At 45.8% G+C, this 24,269-nt stretch overlaps 1 long non-coding RNA gene across 3 annotated transcripts in view; it reads right to left on the reverse strand.

The window, feature by feature from the left end:
* Positions 1 to 10,319: 10,319 nt before the first annotated feature.
* Positions 10,320 to 24,269, reverse strand: part of LOC149354278 (uncharacterized) — a 62,780-nt gene continuing 48,830 nt past the window's right edge. For all 3 annotated transcript variants that reach the window (XR_016289646.1, XR_016289645.1, XR_016289647.1), the window contains exon 4: positions 10,320 to 10,760. This is a non-coding gene — a long non-coding RNA (uncharacterized LOC149354278). The remainder of the gene's footprint in view (positions 10,761 to 24,269) is intronic.

The raw sequence follows: 24,269 nt of genomic DNA on the forward strand, positions 1-24,269 counted from the left end.
GTGTTCCTCAAACGAAGCTTATAGCTCTGCTATCAGAAAGCGGCTGGGAACCGCACTTCTGGTGATGAAAGAACAAAAATTTAACTTTTACCTCCACAAGTGTGGTCTCCAGCCGCGGACTAATAGCAGAGCTTTCGGCTTCGTTAGAGGAACACGTGGTCCGGAGACTTTTGTCCCCGACTGTACAATACAAGGTTTTCAAAAGCAAGCGTAAAATAATTTTTAAACACCAAAAAACGCAAAACTCGAAACCGAAACCGCAAAACCGAAACCGAGAAGGTGCCTTCGTGCGGTATTGACGGTGACGTCACGAGCGGGTTCGCCGCTCTGTGAAGTCCCCGAAGATATCACAACTACCCTGAGCCGCGCTGTCGACATGACTGAAAGCGCGGAGGACAGCTTTTCCGAGACCAGCGAGTCTTTAGAAGACGACTCATTCGACGATTTTGGACTGGACGAGTCGCCTTTTAGTTACGATCCACCGCCGCGCGAGCCAGCCGAGTCACACCACAGGCCGCGTCACCTGCAGCACGGAGACGGTCTGAACTCAGAGAAGTGACTACTTGAGTGATTTCTCGTGCATGCATTTTTGACAGAGTCGTCAGAACAAAAGTTAATGAGATGCTCCCGCCGACAGCTGTTCGTGTGGCCAGTGCCGGCCGAGCCAGCCTGATGAAAGAATCTGCTGCCGGAACGCCGCCGCGGTGCACAACGTCCTTACAGGGGCATGCATCACCAACAGTCCTCTCTGCGAAGCTTTATCTCGACGGCGAGCTTTTGGAAGTGAGTTCACGCCAGCTACAGTTCTACAATCCAACATTCCTCTTGACGGCCGCGCTTCGTTCAGCTGGCCGCTGCTATAGACGGTTGTACTAGAATAACGTTGGCACAGAATATGCCTTCAAGCGCCAGTTGAACGAAGCCTTAGCGAGTCCAAAGCTCTCTTTGAAGTACACGCTTTCTTCATAGCAATCTGGCGCGAAATGTTCCAAGCACAAGCGGGAATGCTTCCTCGGAGGCCAGTTTACACGGCGGACAGCTCTCACAAACTTGTCGCGAAGGTTCTTATCGCTAGGAAACCTACGCTACATCACGCCCGTTGTCAGAGATCAAGACTTTGTGCACCCCACAGCACAACAGAAGTTGCCGTGACCCATCACTCTGGCGTACACATCACATCAGGCACGTTGAGATGGCGCGAAATTTCACAGGTGGTCGAAATAATTCCGGAGAGCTCCACTACGGACCTCTTTCTTCCTTTCTTCTTTCACTCCTCCCTTACGTCGCGGTTTGGGTGTCCATTGCTGCGTCATTTACTTTCCTCAAAACCAATTTTCAGTTTTCCCCTGCAATGCCAGCGCCAGCACGCGCCCAACCAGCTTGACACGCCGCCCCGCCAGTGACGTCACAGAACAGGGTGGCCTGTAGAAGTTGCTCGATCAGTGGGTGCCGCTCGCGTCAGCTCGCGTCGAGGAGCGCTTGTCTTCAATATTCGCTTGCGGAAAAACTACGCCGGTTTCAGGTGCGAAATTCTACATGAGGCATCAGACTATCATAAAGAATACAGACTTAAAATTTCATTTCATTCGATGCACATCGAAAAATTGCCGGAGTTGCCCTTTAAGGTTGCTTGAAGCCAATGGCGCATAACCGGTGGGCAGCGCCCGGTTGAATGCTTCGCAACATCTTTCGCGCCCCTTCTCAGCAGGCACCAAGCGTTGTTGAGGCGTTGGTCCGATAGAGTACAACAAACGTGGGTTCTTGCAACGCCTACGCCTCACACTCACCTTGTGCTGCGAGACTCTGATTGGCGCGTCTTCTCGGGCAGCAACATGTCGAGGCTGATCAGCAGCCAATAGGAGAGTGGCTGGAATCCACCATCGAGAGACTGGATGACTACGTATGACGTCTGAACGGCATACGCGTGCCTCGGTTTTCACGTGGATGACGAGCGGCACATGCAGTCGCTAGACGCTTGACGGAAACGGTCATGTGAGAGACCGAAGACAGAAGAGGGTCTGTCGCAGAAAACAAGGACAAACTGTCTTTCTGGGGATTTTTCCGTCGGTGAGCGCGTCTATTCCCAAGAGGTGGCGCTGTCAGGCTGCAGAGGCGTGTTTCTATAATAAAAAAATAATTTAGAACGACATTCGCTGCTTTAAAGACCAGAGTAGAGCTACGGCACACAGACTGTAAACCGTTCAATGTTCTTACTTGGGAGAAAACGGCGGTCCATTCAGAACAACAGTTGAAAGTTGGCGGGTCTTAAGATTGGTCTCGCATATGCGGACATGGTTTTTCATTTTCACGAAAGAACTACGCAAGTAGTTTGCCTATTTTCGTGGTTCTTCAGCTGGAAAAGTAAATTTCACTACATTAATTTATTTATTTATTTGATAATTTGCTTATTTGTTTATTTGCTCTATAATATTATCTATTATATCACTCACCTCTTAGATTGGAACAAGCAAACTAATATCGGGGATGCTATGCCGCTTCTATTCTCTTGTTTTTCACAGGTCGTGCAAAATATTATTCGATTTTTACAGCGCTGCCTCTTCCGGCAAAGATTCTCGGCAAACGCGTATGTGTTTCTCGCGTTCGTACCCAAAAAGCATTCGCGATCACGAGAACTCGCGTAGATAGCCGTTGCCACACGCTTTACGCTAGCTTCGTCGTTATCAGGTGGATCACAATAAAACGGCGCCAAATGCCTTTAAACACCGCTCAAGACGACATCATGAAACCACTTAACCCGAACTGACTCCAAGGCGCCCGGCATCCTGCGCGCCTGCGCACTAGCAGCAGCCGCAGTTATGATAAAGCCGTCAGCAGCAACGTGGCTCATCAGTCGCGTTGCCACTAACATGCGGCGGGTCGAAAGCAGGACGGACGGTCTCGGGACGCTGCAAGAGAAAAAGCTTAAGTCCGTGCCAACCCATTTGTCGCACCATAAACCTCTGGCTGCTACCCTGCCATCGCCTACTCGTCCGTGGCAGCAGCACTCAGAACAGATGCAACAATTATAAAAGCCAACAAGTTTGGGCAGGTAGGTGACACATGCTTTGCGAAGAATGACGCAGTAGAAGACGAGACGCACAAGAACAGCCAGTGTGGAAACTTTCAAATTCGCCGCAGTGTATGTATCCTTAACTCGGGTATGTCAGTTCCTGCTCCGTTGTCATTCTTTGTAATGCATGCAAAACCGTAATGTGGATAAGCTAGCGTTGATCATTCGCATTACGAGGGTTGTAATTTCAACCTTTCTGCCCGGAGGTGTCCAACTGCGCTTCTGTTGATTTGGCCGCATATATATGTTGTCATTCTTCGTTTTTAAAAAGCTTGCGGCTTTGCAGTAATGATATGACAGACAGATTTCCTGTGTGTTTTGAGACCCACTGCAGGAAACAACTCATAGAAAAATTGGCAAATGATAAGTGGCATGGTGGCAAAGTGTCTTCATGTTTTATTTTGTTTAAACACAGTGAAATGATCGAATTTTTGGTTTAATAGCTTAATAACTGCTTAAAAGCTTAACATCTTCTTGTCCGGGTGTACGTCAGCACTGCTAAATCCCGAAAATAAAGATGAACTGAAGTGAGCGGTATATGTTTCACCTCCCCCGCCTGCTAGTTGGGCTAAATTTTCATTCCGCACACTCACGTCGCTCCTAATTCGCTGTGAACTTTATCTGGATACCACTATGATCGGCTATTTTAATTCAAATGAACGAAGCGAACAAGCCAGACAGTTGACTTCCTTAATATGGATGTCATCATCGAGGCCCTAGCTCATTTTTCTGCCCACTTGTGATCAATATATTAACACAACCTATATGAGCCGAGGTACGTTGAGATAGGTCAAAAAGCCGAAGCGTGGATGCGATATAAGAACAGCAGCCCATGAAAACAAAATTTAAAGGAAGGGAAAGACATTGGCAGCTGTGAATAATACCTTCTGCTTCTCTTACCCTGGTTTTTTTTATTATATTGCGAAGAATCCGAAATCAAAATCGCTTCTTTAAAGGACCGTTTTTAATGTCAACAAAAACACGCATGACTCGTTAAAAATTGTGCTCTATTTTGCCAGTTATAAATCCAACTTCCTTTTGGCGCCTTCTTCAAATGATGCCCTTTATACTGATAGCGTGAGTTGCGGGTCTGTTTTTTTTCGTCCATGGTCGCAAAGTTGCAGCACTCATGAGCATGCGAACCGTTTCAGAAAAGCATAAATCCTAGATCCGCACTAATAAACGTGCCGGTTGTGACGCGTTCGTCCAACGCCCCATACGCCTCGTATTTCCGCTTGGCACTATATAGCATTCCTTGTTTTATTGCTGTTTCGTTGCCTCGTCTCAGTTGATTTCCCAATTGTAAGTGAATGGTCCAAATTGGCAATCGGTTGCAAATGGAGCAGTGGGCTGCAGCTGCATTATTTTGGCTTCATTTGGCACTTCTTTTTTATCCGAGACGTTTGCCATTTGGCATAATGTAAAAGGGAAAGAAAGTTATAAGAGGAGTGTAAACAAGCCTTGCTTAAAAAGTGGCAAAATTTCACGATAAAGCGATTATCATTTGGCACATGGCGCGTGCTGGGCCCTTTCTACAGTTTCAGCGGGTATAACAAATTATTGTCTCGGAGTTGGGACGAGATGGCTCAACGGAGAGTCCTATCAAATAATCCCGTACAGAAAGGTAACAATCTAACAAAGAGCCGACTACAGACCCAATTCCGAAAAAGAAAAAAAAAAGTCATAATGCCGGTCAAGAACGCACGTGTTCGTGCTTCACTTTTACGTTACTTGCGGCAAACCTAACTGCCACCACCTGCCAAGAACCCCATGGGCTGCCATGATTCAGGCGCATCAGCTTCTGTGCAACTTGGGCGGCCATTACACCGCTGGACTCTAAATGCGGTGCTGTTGATAACGCCTTTAACATCAGTCATGTTCTCAGCAGTAAACAGTTGCTGTAAAAAAATATATTTGAAGCCGCATGAGGTCCGCGACTAAACATTCCACATATTGAATTTTTTATTGCTGCAATTGTAAATCGCTACAGGCGACCAAGGCACCAAAGTCCGATGCATGTGCAGGTAGCGCCAGTGTGGAAGGGAACACATTATCCGCATCAAAGCAATGATTATTTCATAAGTACCAATGAAAGCACACTTCTTCAGTTGTTCTAAATAGCTTTCCTCTGACCGGATAATAACTTAGAAACGTTTCACACTTCAGTGAAGAAGTTTGGAGGTACCTGCACGTGATCATGCTGAGCCTTTTTTGGCGCGTAATCGCAACCGTCAGTCTACGTGCAAATGGTACAAGGCCACCATCCGATTTTAACCATTTATATTACAGCTTGCCATTGAATGTGGTTTCGGTGTCTTGTCCCCAGGTTTGTGCACTGTTCGTCCCTCTGGCTGCAATCCGCCTGGTGCATCGCTATGCGCCACGTCATGTTCACGCGGTCCTGAGAACAAGAGAAATGCCGAGCAGCAGAAGCAGCCAGGGCATGGTGTGAAAGAAGACGCGCCGTCGCCGATTCGTTTTTCTCCTCAGTGCTGGGGAGCGCAGGAATCCGCAAGGCGACTGGGTGCCGCGCAGCGAAGGGTGTCAGGTGCAGCAGCGTAACAGAATGAAATCATCTGACCTAGACAAGCAACAGAATCGCATGCAGGACTATAATGCCTTTGTGACGAAAAGTGTTATTTGATTACTTCTATCCCTTTTGCGTACGCGATGTTTGTTTCATGTTTTTTTTTGTTTATTGTACTGTGCATCTTATAAGAGGGCACATCGCAATAAACCCGCAGTTGTAAGTCAGCGCTCATGCTGTACGTTTCTTTCTTCGTCCGTGTCCTGTTCGCTCTGTTTTAGAATGGAGAGAAAAATGTTTGATGGAAAGCACGCTTGCTTCCTGTCCCTGTCCCTCTACTCCTTCTACAGCACCAACCTATCACCACATCACGTTACGCAGCAGGACCCTACGCCTCAGAGCTCCTAGATAATACGACCAAAGACTGCTATGGTGCGCCTTTCATTGGTCCATTATCCCGTTTGGAGACACAAGCATCTCCCGTCTTAAGACTGCTGCCTGCTGCTTTCGCGCTTTTTTTTTTGCGACGTCTTCGTTTTCCAACTTTAAAAAGAGATTGGTTTCGCATCCATTTCAATTCCTTTTTCTGTGAGTGCCTGAGCATTGTGACGTTCTCTGACTTGCTTCGTTTCTTCTTCACTGTGTCGCAACTAGCTCCATACACTAAGCGCAAGTTTAGCGCCATCTCAAGTCCGCAGTCATGCAGGGCGTAGAACCAGAATTTTTTCAGGTTCGGTTCCAGCTCGATATCACGCTTTTAGGGTCAAGTTCCGGCGATCGGCTCCAGTGCAACATTGAGTTCCGGTTCGAACCCGTTTGAACCAGGGTCAAACGGGTTCAGACGGGTTCGTGACAAAGGAAATTTTCAATGCGGATTTTTTTGTGACGTCTGTATGAAAACCTAAAAGCAGAAAGCTTTATTTATACATGTTTCGACTCGACCCATATGAATCTACTGCCACGGAAAAAGGCAATAATAAACGGCGAGTGCCGCACATTCAAGTAAAGTAAAACATTTTTTGGCGTACTATTACAATGAAATATTTGAAAGCCTGTAAATATTTTCTTTTTATTTAGTTTAGTTGCATCCCGAACCCTGCCTTCTTGTGAAAACGGCATACGAAAGCAGCTACGTCAGTATACATAAGACATATATCCCGCTACATAACAATAATGTAAGACGAGAATTAAAGGCTGCTACCGCAAAACAGCACGACCCACTCTATAACTGTCCTTTTTCTCCAAGCAACCAGCAAGAGAGACTTATCCTTTGCACAAGGCCAGGTGTTGGTAATGTGGTTAATTTGCGAGGGTATTCACCGCTGTTTTGTTTGTGTGAGGATCAGCATAAACACGCTTATCCGGAAAAAGGAGCAAATAAGGGTATTACAAAGATTTAAAATATAGCTGCAAGCTTTTCATAATCAACGCTTCCGAGAGTTCGAACGGGAATTTGCGAAACCAAGGAGCAGGTAACACAAATCCACTATTTATAATAAGGGATTAATTACATATCAGCATCCCCTCAAGCCCTGGCATACTGTAACAAAGGAAAGCTATACAGCTTCCTCAGAAACTTCATAATTGAAGAAAAAAAATACGACGTTTCTGGGTAAGCTGCGTTGACTACGCATGGCCATATGTTAATATGTAATTGCTTTCCTTATTACTAATCTAAATGATCCTGGGGGGATTCTCCTAAGCATCGGAACAAAAAGACTATTTATACGCCTATTTATATCTCAAGAGGGCCAATAAGAAACGGAAAGCTATAGCGATGTGTATGTAGGCCTAAACTCTAATTCACTCTTTCGTAAACCTTGTAGCGCGCGCAGCAGGCCTTTCACTAAGCCGACGATTTCACTCAAGTCATTTAATAACATGCACAGAAGATACGATATAGCTATATTTACCTGTAAGGGGATACAGTGTAATGTGAAACAAGGGATTGGAATTCGATAAAGCCGGAAATTTCTTCCGCGTGCTTAAAAATAAAGCAGCCAAGCCAACAGACATGCACAAACATTTTCGCAGATTTACAGGACAGCGACGGAGGAGGCACCGTTAATGAAAAACAAATTGCCACCCTGAGTATGAATACCGCGTGACCTCAAGCATGCGAAAAGAATACAAGTTTGCTAAAAGCGTACTATTTTGATTAGAAGGATGGGGCTTAAAAATGAAAAAAATTCTGTTGACCTAAGCTATAGAGTGCCATTCCTAGCAAGATGTGTGCGAAGGTAATCGCTAAATCAAAGAAACCTCACCTCCACCAACCAAACAGCTGGATTTTCCAAAAAGACGCACCGTAATAGATCATTTTCGCACCATCAATTAGTTGAAAAGAAGTGAACAAAAATATAAGCAGTCTGTTCAATACATTTCATAGACAGTATAAATTATTGCAGCCTATCTAGTACATGTAAACATGAAATGGCCTGCGGGGATAACGTAGCGCATCTACGGGGTCTCCTAGGTGGTGGAAGCTGCCTAATTTTGGCGGCCAGGTACTTGAACTCCAGAACATCGCATTCCTGATTCCCTTTTTTGTTGTGCGAGCTAAGCCGCGCATCAATCCCCTGCCTGCTTGCGCCACTCCACGAGTTTCCCCATCTTTTCTTAGCTGGACAGTATGCTCGGTTTTCTTTGCCGCTGTTGGGGCTTCATGTAAAGACTCGCGCAGCCAATTTTTTATGCATTTTTTGGTTAATTTTTTGCTAGCGGACTCAGTGTCTATCACTGCTATGGCTGTTTGAATTGCTGCAGGGATTGCCCGCTGTTAAGTGTAATTGAAAACGTTCACTTCGCGGAAAGAACCGTGGAAACCTGAAAAAGGCGAAAGTAGAGAATACACATACCGATAAGCAACCAGTTAGAACGCTTACGCCGAGTGGCTACGGAGATGGAACTATGTTCAAGAGTAGCGGCAAGCGAAGCTTCCGGTTTGCGTCTCCGATGGTTCGTGCGCCTGTTCAGAAATAAGGTACGATTAATTCTTGCAGCTTAATCGGCTATTCGAGCATACTTCGGATGATTCACAGCTTCAATGCACGTGACCAGATATTAGTGGCCTTGTGACCGAAATAAGGTCACGGGTTATCAAATGACCGGCGCTGGCAAGCTGCCTGTGGCGATCGTTGTGCTAGCTCAAGTTGCCACAAAGTCTGCAGGTTTTAGCCCTTAGCAAAATACAGGCAGGAGCACAGCGAGAGCTCTCACTGACTTTAGTGTATTACGCAGCAGAGTGTAAACACTAGGAAATTTTTTTCTGGCGGATACTGTTCAGAAGGAAAGTTTAGGAATGTTTTGGAACTTATGGTTCGCCGCGACTCCATGGCGATGTCTACCTTTGTTTATTAAGAAGGGGAGCAGAACTGAGAGCATTCCATGCCTAACAGCATTTGATTCGATAAGAACATCGGTAATCGCGTGAACACTGCTCAATTAGTGCGTCGAAAAGACATAAGGTGGCTAGAAAATATCTCTGTTGCAGTAAAGTTATTGCAGTATTTGTCTCTATCTAAACAACGAAAGAGCAATGATAGTTCTGCACACGAAAAGTTATAAAATACAAATAAGGAAGGGCGATGAATTCTCACCACTGCTTTTAATCGCGTGCTTCCAAGTGGTATTCGGGCCTGTTGGAGTTGGAAAATTTGGGGACGCAACTTCACATATGGATGGTATATGGCACAGAGAAAGGAGCGGGACTCAAAAGCGGTGTTTCAGACTTCGCACCGTTTTAACAATTCGCATTATGGAATTGCGTAGTTCGTTTCGTACACGGCACTCTTTTCTCTCACTTTAGACATTTCGTATATTGGGCGTGATTTTTAGAATCCCTAGTGCAGCTCTCGATGGGTGAAATTGTGCCTAAAGGCCTTCTATTGTGTCTGTCAAAAAAAATTTATGATGTATTTTACCAAAACTTGCGCCGAACCGTGCACCGAACCTGATCGGAACGGTTCCTCTGAATCATTCCAGTTCGGGTTCGGTTCCAAGAAGACGGAAAACAAACGGTTCGGTTGGGTTCCGGTAAAAATAGGGGTTACGTTCCGGATACGGGTTCCACTTTGGTTCCGATTCGACACCCTGCTCTCAAGCATTGCGGCTCTCCACAGCTTGATTTAAATTATTACGTTTTAACTTAACGTGGGGCCTGATTGTCAAACTGGTAATCTACTTCACCTGAGGCCTTGAGCGGGTACGCCACATTCCTGCGACCCATCGCTCCAAGGCTCCAAGAGAGACCCACATTTTGTACTGCGCACGCGGCCTCACGACGTACCCCAGAGGTCGCTGTGGACCACGACAGAATGCACCTTGGAGGGGTGCCCGGTAGAGTGTAGCCTGACGAAAATGATAGTTTTGGCTGGCTGTAACGGCGCTGTCCGCGGTTCTTATCCAATAAAACATAAAAAAATGCTGTAAATAGCATTTCTTGGATAAAGTTTCGAGGGGCCACCATATTGTTAAAATAAGTCAACCTTTCAAAAAGTTTGCCGTTTCAAAATGAGAAATGCCAGCGGGAAAAAAAATCGGGCAATTCCAGTGCACCCAGAGGAGCCTGCTTCTGAAGAGGGTTAAAGGGGCAAAGCAGAAGGTTTATTGTTCAGGTCGCTTGAAGCCTGTGGCCAATAACCGATGGGCAGCGAGCAGTTGCATGCTTCACAACTTCTTTCGCGTTCCTTCGCAGCAGGAACCAGGCATCGTTGGGGCATCGATCCGATACAGCACACCACACTTGGCTTCTTACTACGGCTACGCCTCTCTCTCTCCTGGGGCTGCGAGTCTCTGATTGGCGCGTCTTCTCGGGCAGCAACATGCCGAGGCTGATCGGCAGCCAATAGGAGAGCGGCTGGAATCCACCATCGAGAGACCGGATGACTACGGATGACGTCTGCGCGGCATAACTATGGCTCGGTTTTGTCGGGGACGACGTGCGGCACATGCACGCGCTAGACGCGTGACGGAAATAGTAATATGACAGACCGGACGGCAGAAGGTGACCTCTCGCAGAAAACAATAGATTCGTGTACAGGACTGCGCTGTCGACCAGCGCGCTTCCGCTGGGGCTGCGAGAGCTGTCCTTGTGGGGACTTTTCTCTCGGTGATAGCGGCTCTTCTCAAGAGCTGGCGCTGTCAGGCTGTCGAGGCGTGTTCCTATGATAAGAAAAAAATTTAGAAGAATTTCGCTGCTTTCAACTACCAGAATACAGCTACGGCACACAGACGCTACACTGCTCGATGTTCTTACTCGTGAGAAAACGCTGACTCATTCAGAAGAACAATTCAAAGTGTGGTGTGCCTTTAAATTGGTCGCGCATGTGCGGACTGTGTTTTATGCGAAGCATACTACTTTAGCTACCACTTCAGCCCTTCACCGTGGTTATGCGCCTCCAAATCAGGTGATGCATGACGTCACACCACGTGACACGATGACGTCACGACAGTAGAGAAACGGGGGCCCACCTCGCGCCGTCGCTGTGCTTGTGCGCTTCCAAATCACGTGACACGATGACGACACACCACGTGACACGATGACGTCACGGCAGTGGAGAAACGGGGGCCCACCTCGCGCCGTCGCTGTGGTTGTGCGCCTCCAAATTACGCGACACGATGATGCTTCGCATTCTACAGGCTTAACCAAGTTAAGCCTCAGCCATTTTTTAATTTCCACGAAAGAACTACGCATCTATTTTGCCTGTTTTCTTGGTCTTTCCCCTTTCGCCTTTAATTATAAACTTAGCTGTGTTTGAAACAACTACCTGCCGGAGCAACGGCGCATCGCTCAACCGCTGTGCCAGTAGCAATATGAGGACTCCGCGCTATCTATAAATGCGATGAGAGAGTCGTAACGCCATCAACACCACGTGACCACCAGCAGACCAATTATGTTGCACCGCCAAATTTAAAAGAACTTTTAAAAACTACTGACCCAAAAAAATTTGGAAATCGGCCCGCCCCGAAAATTTCAAAGGACCACCGAAAGTTTTGTAATTATGACCTAACTACAAATGTGTCAAGCTGAATTAGTGGGTGGGGTAAGGAGCATTAGTTGGTCCGATTACTATAATCCCATTTTATATTTCAACACAAGGTACTAGAACATTCTAGAACTTGATGACTCATGCATACCATATAAGGGTAAAATTCAGGGGCACTTTGACTGTCTAAAGTGCGTAAAGGCGAAAGCGTTTTCCGCACCACTTTGACTGCTTCTGTGGCACTGGTGGCGTCAAATGTAATTGAGTACTAATTACTAAGTGATGACAAATCACTAATGAATGGTTAATTACTGATTGATGCCTGAATGCTAATTAATGACGCTTAAGCTTCGCCTTTAAGAGTGGAACGCGACAGCGTGTTGTAGCGCTGGCAGGGTCCGCGGAACGCCACCACCCGTTCTCCACCGCTCTACCAACTGAGCTATATATCTGTGGCATTCGGCTCGGAGCCTTCGGGCTGCGGACGTGTATCTGTTTTTTCAGCCAGCGTCCGTTCCGGCGGACGTGGTTGCTGCGACGCGCGTCTTTACTGTCTCTTTTACTCTGTCCTCTTATCTCTGAACTCTCTTTTATCTGCACGTGGAAGCGGTGGTGGCTCGGCAGGAGCCAGTTGGCAGGCCCGTGCTCTTTTCCTTTTCATTCTTCTCTCAGTCGCAACCAACCAACCAACCACCACCCGTTCGGCGCGATGCCTTGCCGTTTGAACGCAACGCTTTGTGAGGAAAGGAAATGGCGCAGTAATTCTCTGTAATCTCGGTGGACACCTGAACCGCACCCTAGAGGAAGGGAGGAAGTGGGAGTGAAAGAAGAAAGACAAAGATGACCCGTAGTGAAGAAAATGAAAATTGTATTTGAGGAAAGGAAATTACGCAGTAACTGTCTCACATATCTCGGTGGACACCCGTCAAAATTCAGGGAGGGGGGTGCACTTTTTTGACCTAAAGTTCGGTCACTGATGTGTGGTTAAGATGTTAAGCTTCGCCTCTAAGAGTGGAACGCGACAGCGTCTTGCAACGCTGCCAGGGAGTCCATAGAACGCCATCGCCCATTCGGTTCTACGCCTCGCTCGTCGGGAAATTGGTTTTTGAGGAAAGGAAATGTATCTGTCTCTCATATCTCGGTGGACATCTAAACCTCGCCGGAAGGGAAGGGAGGAGGATGGCAGTGAGCGAAGACACCGTATTCACTAGACGCGCCTTTGTTCATTGCAAACCGTCGAGCTGGCATGGCGGAGTGGATAGCATGCTCGTCTAGCACTCCGAAGACCGGGGTTCGATACCCGGGCTCGACCAATTTCTTACTCGGTTTTATTTATTTATATGGCCTGACTAGAAAAGTTAATTAGGCTAATTAGGTAATTAAGCAATTAACTAAGCTCAGTCCCACTCACTTGGAGCATCACTATATGATCCCTTCAATTGGTTGCATGTTTACTAGCCAAAGTATAATTGGCCCCGTTTGAAATTGGCGCACTGTGACGTCACGACCGTTTCGACCAGCTGAAAAGCGTGACATTTCTGTCGACAACTTTTGCTTACAATGATGAGACATTAAAGGCTTTCGCCTTAATATAACCAGTTCCAACCAGAGTTCTAGTGAGAAAATAGCAAGAACATTAGACCCTCATTGCAGAGTCATATAGCAGGCTACATAAATGTTACCGCACTGTCTTCTTTAGGAATGCGGTTAAGAAGGCCCCATGTTTTTTTTCCCTAAACAGGACGTCGTGAAAGGATCCTGCAGATGCAGCGATCAACGCGATGTAGATGGTACAGGGGAATGTGAATTGCTTAACAAAGGCCCAGAAGAAACTCATGCTGTTTTTCAGCGCCGAAAAGGGTCACCGGAGGAAATAATAAAACGCTGTAAAAACCAAGAAAAATAAGCGTGGCGCACACGGTAGTCTGAGTTTCACACGCAAAGCCGAAACAAGCCTTTGGAGATCGCTGTTCACTGTTACGATCTCTTTGTATGTAATTTTTACAACTGTTTTCAAACTGCTGTAAATAGTTGCCTCTGCTGTCAAGGGTAGGATGGCCCCGTCAGGCGGGAACAAGCCTTTAGCCTACTCACCCTGGGCCGAATTTTTTGTAAATTTTGTCCTGAATAAAGAACTTACTTACTTTGTGCGCAACCGTTCGGAAGAAGTAGTCGCACGGAGGCATTCGGGATTCCCAGAGGTGAGGCCTTCATTAAGCGGCCAAAATAACGCGATGGGCAACGAAAAAGCTTTCCCCTGTATCATGTCCACAGGTAAAAAGAAAGTCTCTCCTGGGGTGTACTGTTAGTGGTCAGTTTAAGTCCATGAAATGTCTTACGAAACGCGGAAACACGAACAAAGATCGAGCAAGCACCAGGTACCCTTGGTAGGCTTGGCCAAGTCCTTCACTGCGCTGGTGTTACCGGGCCCCGTCGTACTCCAAAGGCCTCCACGAATTAGCAAAGGTAAGTGAGCTGGCGGCGGGCGAACTGACGCTTCGCGAAATCGAGCAAGCCCCGCATAGCGAAACGGGCGAACTGACGCTTCGCGAAATCGAGCAAGCCCCGCATAGCGAAACGGGCGAACTGACGCTTCGCGAAATCGAGCAAGCCCCGCATAGCGAAAAAAAAACAACTATAGTAGATAGTTCCTCTGGGCTTTGTGGAAAACAGACCAGAAAACCAGAGCGCCGTGGAGGTAACACTGACAAGCGGTCCACCTCAAGCCCCAAGGGGAGACTCCATCGCCCGCTTGAGAATGACCGGATCAATCCGCACTCTAACTGGGTGGCTTCAAAGTGATAAGAGTTACCATAAGGTGCAACGAATGCTGTCTTCGCTATCTATGCCATCCACTGCAACCTGGCGAAAAGCGTAACGGAGATCAATAGATTACGCCACACCTATTTTTGTGAGAAAAATTCGTATTTTTTAGTTAAAACACGAGCGAAAACGTTAAGTGCTTTACTTTTATTTTTTTGAAAGGCAGCATTACCAATGAAATGGACAAATGTAACGTTTTCTGTTGTGAATTATTGTTTGTATTTTAACTGCGGCGTATAACGTCCCGAAGCGACACATCGGCTATGAGAGACGCCTTAATAGGGGGCTTGTAGTTAATTTTGTCCACCTACGTTTCTTCGACAAGCACTCACGTTGCATTTCGCCTCCGTCGAAAGACTGCCGTGGGGACCAGGATCGAACCCGCGATCTCGAGATCAACAGACGAATCCTTAAGCTACAGAGCCATCATGAGGGGTTTCAGTGCTTGCATTGACAGTGTGAAAGTCGAAACGATGAATACATTGGCAAGAAAGCAAGCTTTGAGCATGTCATATCGTGTGAATAACTATACGTACCAACCCTTTCCTCGTAAAGCAAGTGTGGCGTAATCGCCACGTGAAACACAAGTTCTTGAGTGACAAGCACATGGAAACACCCTCACTGAATCTGCACCCTCCTCAGTGCTGCAGTCGGTGCGGTATGCACCTATACTAGTGACGCCACTGGTGCTTGGCTATCACATAATGAAGTATGTTTATTATTCGCAGCTATTGCCATAGGGGATGTCGAGTATTCTAGTCTGTTACAGGCGAGTAAATAAGCGTACGCGTCATTTATGCATCGCTGTAGGTGGCGTTTACATTGATGCCCCTGCCATAAGGATGTCACCATTGGAGTTCCAGTGAATGTGTAGTAGTCTTTCGGATTCTTATGCAAGCTGCTCGTCACTTTGAGAATCTGCATGTGACGCCTATAGCAGTTTGGAGAAGGGTTTGGTGAAAAGATATCACATGTTGAGCATTCTTGAACAAAGAATTCAAATATTGTAAGATTGTAAGGTACTGTTATGGAAATATCGATTATAATGGTCCATTCTTCAGTTCCAGTCTCAGTTTTCTTTTCTTTCTTTTACAAAGAAGGAAACAAAGGCTAAAAGCTGTATTCAACAGTTTGACGAAGGCTCTGGCATCTAGAAAATATGTGGCAATGCAGCGAAATCGAAGGTCAAAGCAGCCTTTTACAAAAAGTCGCCACATCAGTACGCATTATAGAATGCTGTTAAAAAATGCAACTCGTTTGCATGTAACATGCTTAGTATCACATACGCCTAAAACGTAACCTTGGTTACAGGAAAAATTTCTGGCGACAAAAACACTTTTATGGATTTTTTACATTGCTTGGCCGGGTCAAAACATTCCATTTTCAATTCATTTATCAAAACAGGAAACTTAAGAAATATTATGTATTATAATGTGCCCGTCGTGTAGGGATGTACCATTTTTCTCTATGTCGTGTTTGTCGGACAGAATACTTTTCCTCGTTTCGCAAGAAATATTATGATATTATTGTCAGTTTTTAGAAAGGCTGTGTTGTGTATGATTTATCTCTAATGACAGAAATAACAGACTGGAAGAATATTGTAGTTAAAAAAAAGCACTACTGCGATGACAATAGGCTACATCAGCCATACATCTGAGTGCCCTCTAATGCAACAGATGTAATTTGGAAATGTTGGTAAAACCAGTGGTACAGCAGATAATAGGGAACATTGCAAAAAGCGAAAGCACTAATTAGATATAAAGTAATTTATTTTTGCAGCATATTCCTTCTTCTACATATAATTCCAACAAATGATGCGACCTTCTAAGCAAGGTACTCAACATGTTCATTAAATGTCACGTTCTCAGAAAACATCACAACAAGGACCTTTACATAGTCAACTAATCCAATAGGTTCTCTTCTCACATGTGTGGTGTTACTTCCCGATAGCTGCTCTCCTCTCGCGACATACCGGGTGTTTTTTTAGAAGGTCCAAATTTTTTTAAAAAAGGTAAATTGCTTTAGATTTATTTTAGCACTGGGGCTATACTGGAGGCTACGGCGGGCGCCAGGCAAGAGGAAAACTGCTTTAATTAGTTCGCTGATTATCTAAATATGTTAATTAACTTTTTTTTAATTTTTGTTTTAGGGGATATGTTGTATTCGCAGAATTGGAGATCGTCCTCTAAACAGTCCAACCGAGAAAAAAAATTACCGACGATTACGTTACTTCCTAATGCGAAATTTGAGCGCAGCAAATAAGCTGTTTCACCTTTTCGATAGTGAGTCAACCCCAGCTGCGGAGTTGGTTTCAGGGACAACGCCGCTGATGCCGACACAAACAATATGATACCCTCGCTTCCGCAGCGCTAAGAACCAGGTCCAGCCGTGGGAAGGTGGTCACGTATTCGTCGACGTGCCGGGGCCTACGTGAAATAACCGGCGTGTCGGCAACTGAAGAGCACCCTATCCGCCACACAAGAACAGGGGGGGGGGGGGACCCTTTCCTCCTCTTTCTGCATGGCGGCGACGGTGTTCTATGCAGTCACGTTATCTTGACTCTCTAGCGGCGTCAGCGGCATCCAGCGGTATCAGTCGGTCGCTGCTAGCGCTGGGGGGATGAAAGGGGGGCGGAGCTGGTTACGAGGCCGACGACAACGCCGACGACGACGCGAAACCCAGGAACGGACGCCAAAGAGCTGCGCTCTAAAACAATTTTAATTAAAAATTTTTCACGCACGTTACGAGGCGCGAAAAATTCACTCTGGTAGGCATCTTCACACCGTAAAGCAGCGGCGGGAGCGCCTCTGACGTAGTTCACTCCGCCCTGCGCTTTGCGTCACGCGTCCCGGACTGGCGGCCTATGCTATCGCTGCTTATCTCGCTTCGCTCCGCGGCCTCACGGAATGCCGCGCTGGAACAAAAACGCATTGACACAAAGTGCAGGGCGGAGCGAGCTACGTCACAGGCGCTCACAGACGCTGTGTTACAGTGTGAAGCTGCCTACCAGGGTGACTTTTTCTCGCTTCGTTACGCGCGCAAAAAATTTTTTCATGAAAATATTTTTTCTTGGCTGGACTGTTTGGAAGACGATCTCCAATTCTGCCAATACAACATATCCCCTAAAATAAAAATTATAAAAGTTAATTAACGTATTCAGTTAATCAGCGAACTAATTAAAGTAGTTTGCCTCTTACCTGGTGTCCGCCGTAGCCCTCAGTATAGCCCCAGGGTTAAAATAAATCTAAATAAATTTACCTTTCTTTAAAAATTTTGGACCTTCTAAAAAAAACACCCGGTATACAGCTGCCTTCGATTTATTTGAATTATTCTTAAACCATCAACGTTTACCTAATGAGATAAACGGCTCAAAACTAAATTTGCTTTTTTTCAATGAAGGATTCATCATCCCCTGTCACAAAGAATGCAGTGCCGTGAGCATAAGAAACCACCCGCGCATTTTTTTCACAATGCACAACATCATTCACATAAATGTTGAATAAGAGTGGGCCAGGAATACTTCCTTGTGGCACACCGCTAACAGCAGCTTGTACTGTTACCAACGATATCAAGACCTGGTACCACCGATATCCACATACTGCACTGTATTTTCCAGGGATGATTTCATTAGGTTTAAAGCTTCTACACGGACACCATATTTCTTTAGCTTTGAAACCAAAATATTGCAATTAACGAGATCAAATGCTATTGAGAAATCTATTTATATCCCCTTCAACATTTTTTCTTGCTAAAGGCTTCTATTATGACCTCTTTTTGTGTCGGAAGCACAGTTTCTATTTCAGTGATGCCTAACAAAATTTTTCTTTTAAGTTTTTTCCTTTGCTCGCAAAGAGCAGTCACAGAAAAACAATAGGGACCGTTTTTGACGGTACAAAATGCTGTAATGGCAAAAAAATGCAAGCCTGCAGAGAGCAGCTTGCTCTGTCCACGACAGATGGCGCCACTAGGAGGTCTGCCACTTCTGGCCTTCAAAGCCGGCGTCAGCAGCATTACCGCGCATTGCGAAACGCTGTTGCGCAGCTTGTGTACGAACGTCAAGTGACTCTTAAACAACCCAGCTGTGACACGAATGTCATGTGTATTGTTGAATTAATTTAGCTGTTTGTTGAGTCAGTATCTAGATCTAATATCCCTGTGGTGTAGAGTCGAAAAAAAAGTTGGAGGTTTATCAAGGTTAAGCCCAGTGGATGCGAAGCAGCCTTCGTTTTGCATTCTTATTATTAACGTCCTTAGCGTTTGGAGGCATCTTGACTGCATACACGCCCGGCGCAAAGACGCTGGCGCGGTTGCGGGCACAGAGACTGACGCGACGGCGGGTGCGCGCCGCTTCATCCCTGGCGTGACGTCACATATCAAGTGATGCAGCGATGGTGGCGCCGCCGCCGCGTCGCGCGCGACGGCGCGAACCGAAGCATGGAGGCCTCCGCCGGGCGACGTCCGACGGCGCGATATGAGGCCCCATCTGCAGCCGGTGTGACGTCATCACGTGACGTCCCATCAAGTGATCTCACTTCAAGGTCAATGGTGGCCACCGCCGGGCGTCGCGCGAAGGCCCGAAACCTACGTTAATATGCTTCGCATAAAAATAGACGCGCTTGTTACATGAAAGAAACCGCGAAACACTTACTGCCGTTTTTGGAGGAGCTGTGTTGCGAGTTCATGCTGCTTCAAAGAAGAATAGAACGTTAATGTGTTGTTCCACGAAAAAATAAACATATCACAAACGCCGCGCGCCAGTTTATTTCAACGCCAGCAGTACCTGCGGGAATGGCAGAACGTGCGTACCTATGCCTGTAACCTTTCTCACCATTGACAAACACTGATCCAGTACATCGAATGATCGCTGTGTTTTAGACCTTTGCAAAAGTGCTTCCTCGGCGTCCGCACAGTGCTCACTAAACTGTCGTGCGTACTTAACGCTAGCACGGTGGAAGCAGCAACTGAGCGTTTGTATAAGTCCTCAAATGAGGCGCTTCAACATGCAAATCTGTCGCCCAGTGCAAAGCTCTACAGAAGTGCGCTAATGCACAGGACAGCGGCGAAATTTATCATTACAGGCCTTCGAATATTCTAGCTTATTCCGGCTGCTTACATCTGCGGGTGCTGAACTCCGAGCAGTTTTCCGTTTTACTGAGCAAGAGAGCACGGTCGAACGTCACTGAGCTTCTGAAGGGTTCCTTGAAAAAGATCCATACTCTTCCTTTGGAAGCCGGAATGTTAACGGAGGATAAAGTAAATATCAGGACAATCGGCCGGCGATCACACGCACGCGGACGTACGACTGTAAGACGCATGCACAGTGCTGAGCAGCGAACGTTCTTGATAGCTATGAACACATATTCCTCCATTCGGCAAAAATATCGAGCTCTAAAAAGCACGCTTTCAGGCATTGGCCCGCTTTTAATCTGCAGTTCGACAACAAGTTATGTGGTCCACAAATATCGTTACGTGGTGAATTGATTGAATAAATATGAACGCGCAGGTAGCTGACCGCGGTATGTTGACACTTTCGAGCCGATGCCGGCAGCCTGAACGAGGCGAGTAAATCAGCTGGTTGAAGCAAACATTTTCCAGCACCAACACGTTCTATGCGCACTCGCAAGAAATTTTTGTGGCGTCCGGCAGCTCGTTATCCACAACGAGAGCGGGAGAAGCGTCTTGCAGCCGGGCACCAGCGCGCCGGCAGCCGTCGAAACGAGAAGGCCCGAAGGCCAGCGATGGCGGAATGGTCATGTGACAAAATATGGCGGCGCCCATGCTCCCACGCTGTAAAGCGTCTATAGTTGCTATAGCGAAATCTTCTAATATGTGAAAATATTGCGTTCAAGAGCTCTTTCCCGTTCAAAACTGCTTTGTCCAGAATTGCTGGGTATGTGCGTGAGCGAATGCGTGAGAACTCTACACGTGTGGCGCTACCCGTCCTTTTGCGTTCATTCTAAGTGCGTAGTTTGATGACCCACACAAATAAAGTGAATATTCGCTAGAGATAAAATCCCTGCCAAGAAATAAACGCTGAATCCCAACTCATCCACAGGTTGCCTGAGAATGAAAAATAATTAATACGAGGTTGTAACGGCTAGTGGGACGAAATTAACACAGAAAAAAGCTAAAAAAGCTTACTGGTTATGTTGTCGTGCGGCTTATTCATAGGCCCAGTGTTTAATCCGAAGAATTCAGCGGCCGCATTTTTATAGCGTGAAGACGAGAACGGTTATCACAAAAACTTCCCCAGGCTGACAAAGAAAGATTGACTGAAAATTATGCAGGAAAGGATCGTACAGTTTCAAAACCAACAGAAAAAACCCAAGCAAAGGCTATTCCATGGCCGTCCATGACATCCACTGCAATCACCCAAGAAGCGGAACGGAGATCGATAGAACAAAAACGGCCCTACCATCGGGGCAAAAATTATATATTTATTCTTTAAAACAAAAGACAGAAAACAATGAGTTCTGGACTATATTTTTTTTTTTGAAAATCTGCATTAACGAAGACATGGACACGGCTTTACCGTTCTGTCAACCACTTTTTCCCAGATCTCAGATTTTTACCCGGTGCGGGGGCGCAACTGCTGCTGACCCAAGGTTGCGAGTTCGACTCCAACCAGGGCAGCCGTATTTCGATGGAAGCGAAACGCAAAAAATACCTGCCGCGGTGTCTCATTAGTTTAGGCGCTCGTCTGCTGAGCCGGAGTACCGTTCGAACCCGACCGCGGCGGGCACGTTTCGATGGAGGCGAAACGCAAAAGGCGCCCATGTGCTGTGCGATGTCAGTGAACATTGAAGATCCCCCGTATGGGTCGTGCAACCCAGCAAACTTCGAAACATGCTGGTGAAACTAAAGCACCTCCTGCCAGATAACCGCTTTCTCGGCGTTGTCCATCCAGTTCGCTGCTGCGATTACAAGCAAGCCTACGTCGGCGAAACATGAAAATTGCCCAGAAGCATCAAAGAGCATCAGCGCGAAGTCCAAAATCCCAAAGTTGATTCCGCTGCGATTCATGCGATATGCGAAAAAAACGCATGATATCGACTGAGACAACGCTGCAATTATATACAAACAGTCGTCACGGACTGGAAGGAAGGGACGATGTCACTCGTCTACATGCAATCATTATTCCACTGCATTATTTCACTGCAGCCTGAACTGGATTTAAAACAGCCCCGACCGTCATCACCTTCATTTGGCAGCGGAGGCAGTGGCCTGAGCGGAACCTAACAGCTACCTATTTCACAGGTTGGAACTGATTTGTATCATTTTTTCTTTTTTGTTTTTATTTCTGCCACCGCTGCCTACTGCTGCCTACTGATCTTTATGTTGTATGTTGCTGCTTTCATTAGCTTTTTTTAAATACCTTTTTGCAATCAGTTTCCGATTTTGGGTATGGGGACCGAGATAGAAAGTTTCAAGCGCGAACTTCGGAAAGAAATTAGGGAGCTGAAAAATAGCCTGGAATTTATAAACGACGAGTTTGAAACCCTCAAGACCTAGTGTAGTGATGTGAAGAGGGAAAACTCTGAGCTACAAGCGTCTAACAAGTTACTGATGCAAGAAATTGAAGCTCTGAAAAAATAAGTGCAAGAAAATGCTTTGAAGATCACTGCCAAAGACCAGTATTCAAGAAACAGAAATATAGAAATCAAGGGAATACCACTAAACAAAAATGAAAACTTGATTGATATAATTGGCAAAGTTGGCGACACTCTTGGTGAGCCAATAACACAGGAGGATGTTGAGGCATGCCATCGCGTACGTGCATGGAATCCATCTGAGGGCCAAAACATTGTTGTGGCTGTCAACCGCAGAGCAAAACGGGATGCGGTTGTCGAGAAGGCAAAAAAGACGAGGTTCACGACTGAAGACTTGGGATTTTCCCCCACCCAATCAGTGTTTGTAAATGAGCACCTGTGCCCGCAACTGAAAAAACTGCTCGGAGAAACGATCAGAAAGAAAAAGGAAATGGGCTGGAAATTTGCCTGGTCGAAGGGCGGAAAGATTTTTGCGCGGAAAACAGAAACTTCCACTGTCGTCCCAATCACATGTGAAGCTGACTTAGCAAAGATATCTTGAAGTGACACCCTCAAATGTGCTAGCTTATCTTACCGATTTTCGCGATGACCGCAACACGCGATGTCACACTACCAAACAAAAATGGCTATCTTAATTTTTTGCACTGCAATGCACAGTCTGCAAAAAATAAGAATGACGAACTTACAGCTTTCTTTAACAGCTTTAGTTTCAAATTTGACGTCATCATGATAACAGAAACCTCATACACTTCACAAGAAGACGTACTTAGCATGGATGGCTTCAACAGCTTCTACTTAAACAGATGCCGACGCCGAGGTGGCGGCGTATTGCAACTCGTCTCCAACCGCCTTACTTGCAATATGCTCTCCGAATTCTCTGCCATGACAGCTGATTATTAAGTGTTAACACTACAAAGCCAAAACACTGTTTTTTCCGTTATATACCGCCCACCGGACGGTAAACCTGACCTCTTTTTCACGTTTCTAGATAAGTTATTAAGCTTTACATGTTCCAATCAATTGAATCTCATTATTGGTGGCGACTGTAACATAAATTTGCTTGAAGATACTTCCAGCTCCCATGAGTTTCAAACACTTCTAGATTCCTTTCACTGCAGTAACGTCATAACAGAACCCACACGCATCACCTCCTGTTCTGAAAGTCTTCTTGACTAGCTTATCACAAACGAAACAACGGAGTGCGTCAAATCAGGTGTCGTTGCCGCACAGCTAAGTGATCATTTGCCAATTTATCTGATCTGCAAACAAAATGGTGTTTTGAAAAACTGTGCTAATCCCCCAATGTCTTTCCTTACACGAAATATTAACCTGAAAACTCTCAATCTTTTTCGAAGTCGGGTGGAATGCACAAACTGGACCTCTGTATATGAATGCACAGATGGAAATCTAGCATATGACACGTCTATGACTGTCCTTAAGAATGTTTACGATAGTTGTTTTCATGTGAAAAGAGTAAAGAGTTCAAAAAAAATTCGCAAGCCATAGCTCACAGATGAGTGCCTCGAAATGATACGCGAAAAAGATGAAATGTACTTTCATTTCGTGAAAACTAGAAATCCCGCAGACTTTTCTGCTTTTAAAAAATACAGAAATAAAGTCACGAAGTTCTTGCGGAAATCTAAGAAAGATTACTACGAACATGTTTTTAATGAGGCATCTGGCCGCAGTGACCTCATATGGCGTGAAATAAATCATTTATTGAAACCAGGTACAGAACAGAATGATAGTCTGCAAATCACAATCAACGATCAGCAATTAACTGGTACGCAATTAGCATCTCATTTTAACCAATACTTCACAACTCTTGCAAATAGCAACTATAATGAAAATGCAAAACTGTTTTTAGGTGCACCTAAGGCAAACTCTGCTTTTTTTGAACCTATTACACCACAGGAAACTCACTCAGTTTTTATGTCCTGCAAAAACAGCAAAGCACGAGATATAGACGGGCTGGAAATCAGGCCTATTAAGTTTGTTGTCGACCTCCTGGAAGACGTTATTGCCCATATTTTCAATGTTTGTCTAGCCACTGGTGTCTTTCCAGTGAACATGCAGAGGGCTAAAGTGACTGTCCTGTACAAATCTGGAAACAAAAATGAGTTTTCGAACTACCGCCCAGTTTCGGTGCTGCCAGTTATCTGAAAAAAAAAAAGGGATTTGAAAGGGAAAGGGATTTGAAAAAGTCATCTGTAAAAGGATTATGTCATTTTGTAATAAGCATAATGTTTTGTCGGAGCGCCAGTTTGGTTTCCGCCAAAATATGTCTACGGAACTGGCTCTTTTAACCCAAA

The sequence above is a fragment of the Amblyomma mixtum genome, chromosome 3, assembly GCF_055824585.1.
Source record: "Amblyomma mixtum isolate Tamu chromosome 3, ASM5582458v1, whole genome shotgun sequence".
NCBI lineage: Eukaryota > Metazoa > Arthropoda > Arachnida > Ixodida > Ixodidae > Amblyomma > Amblyomma mixtum.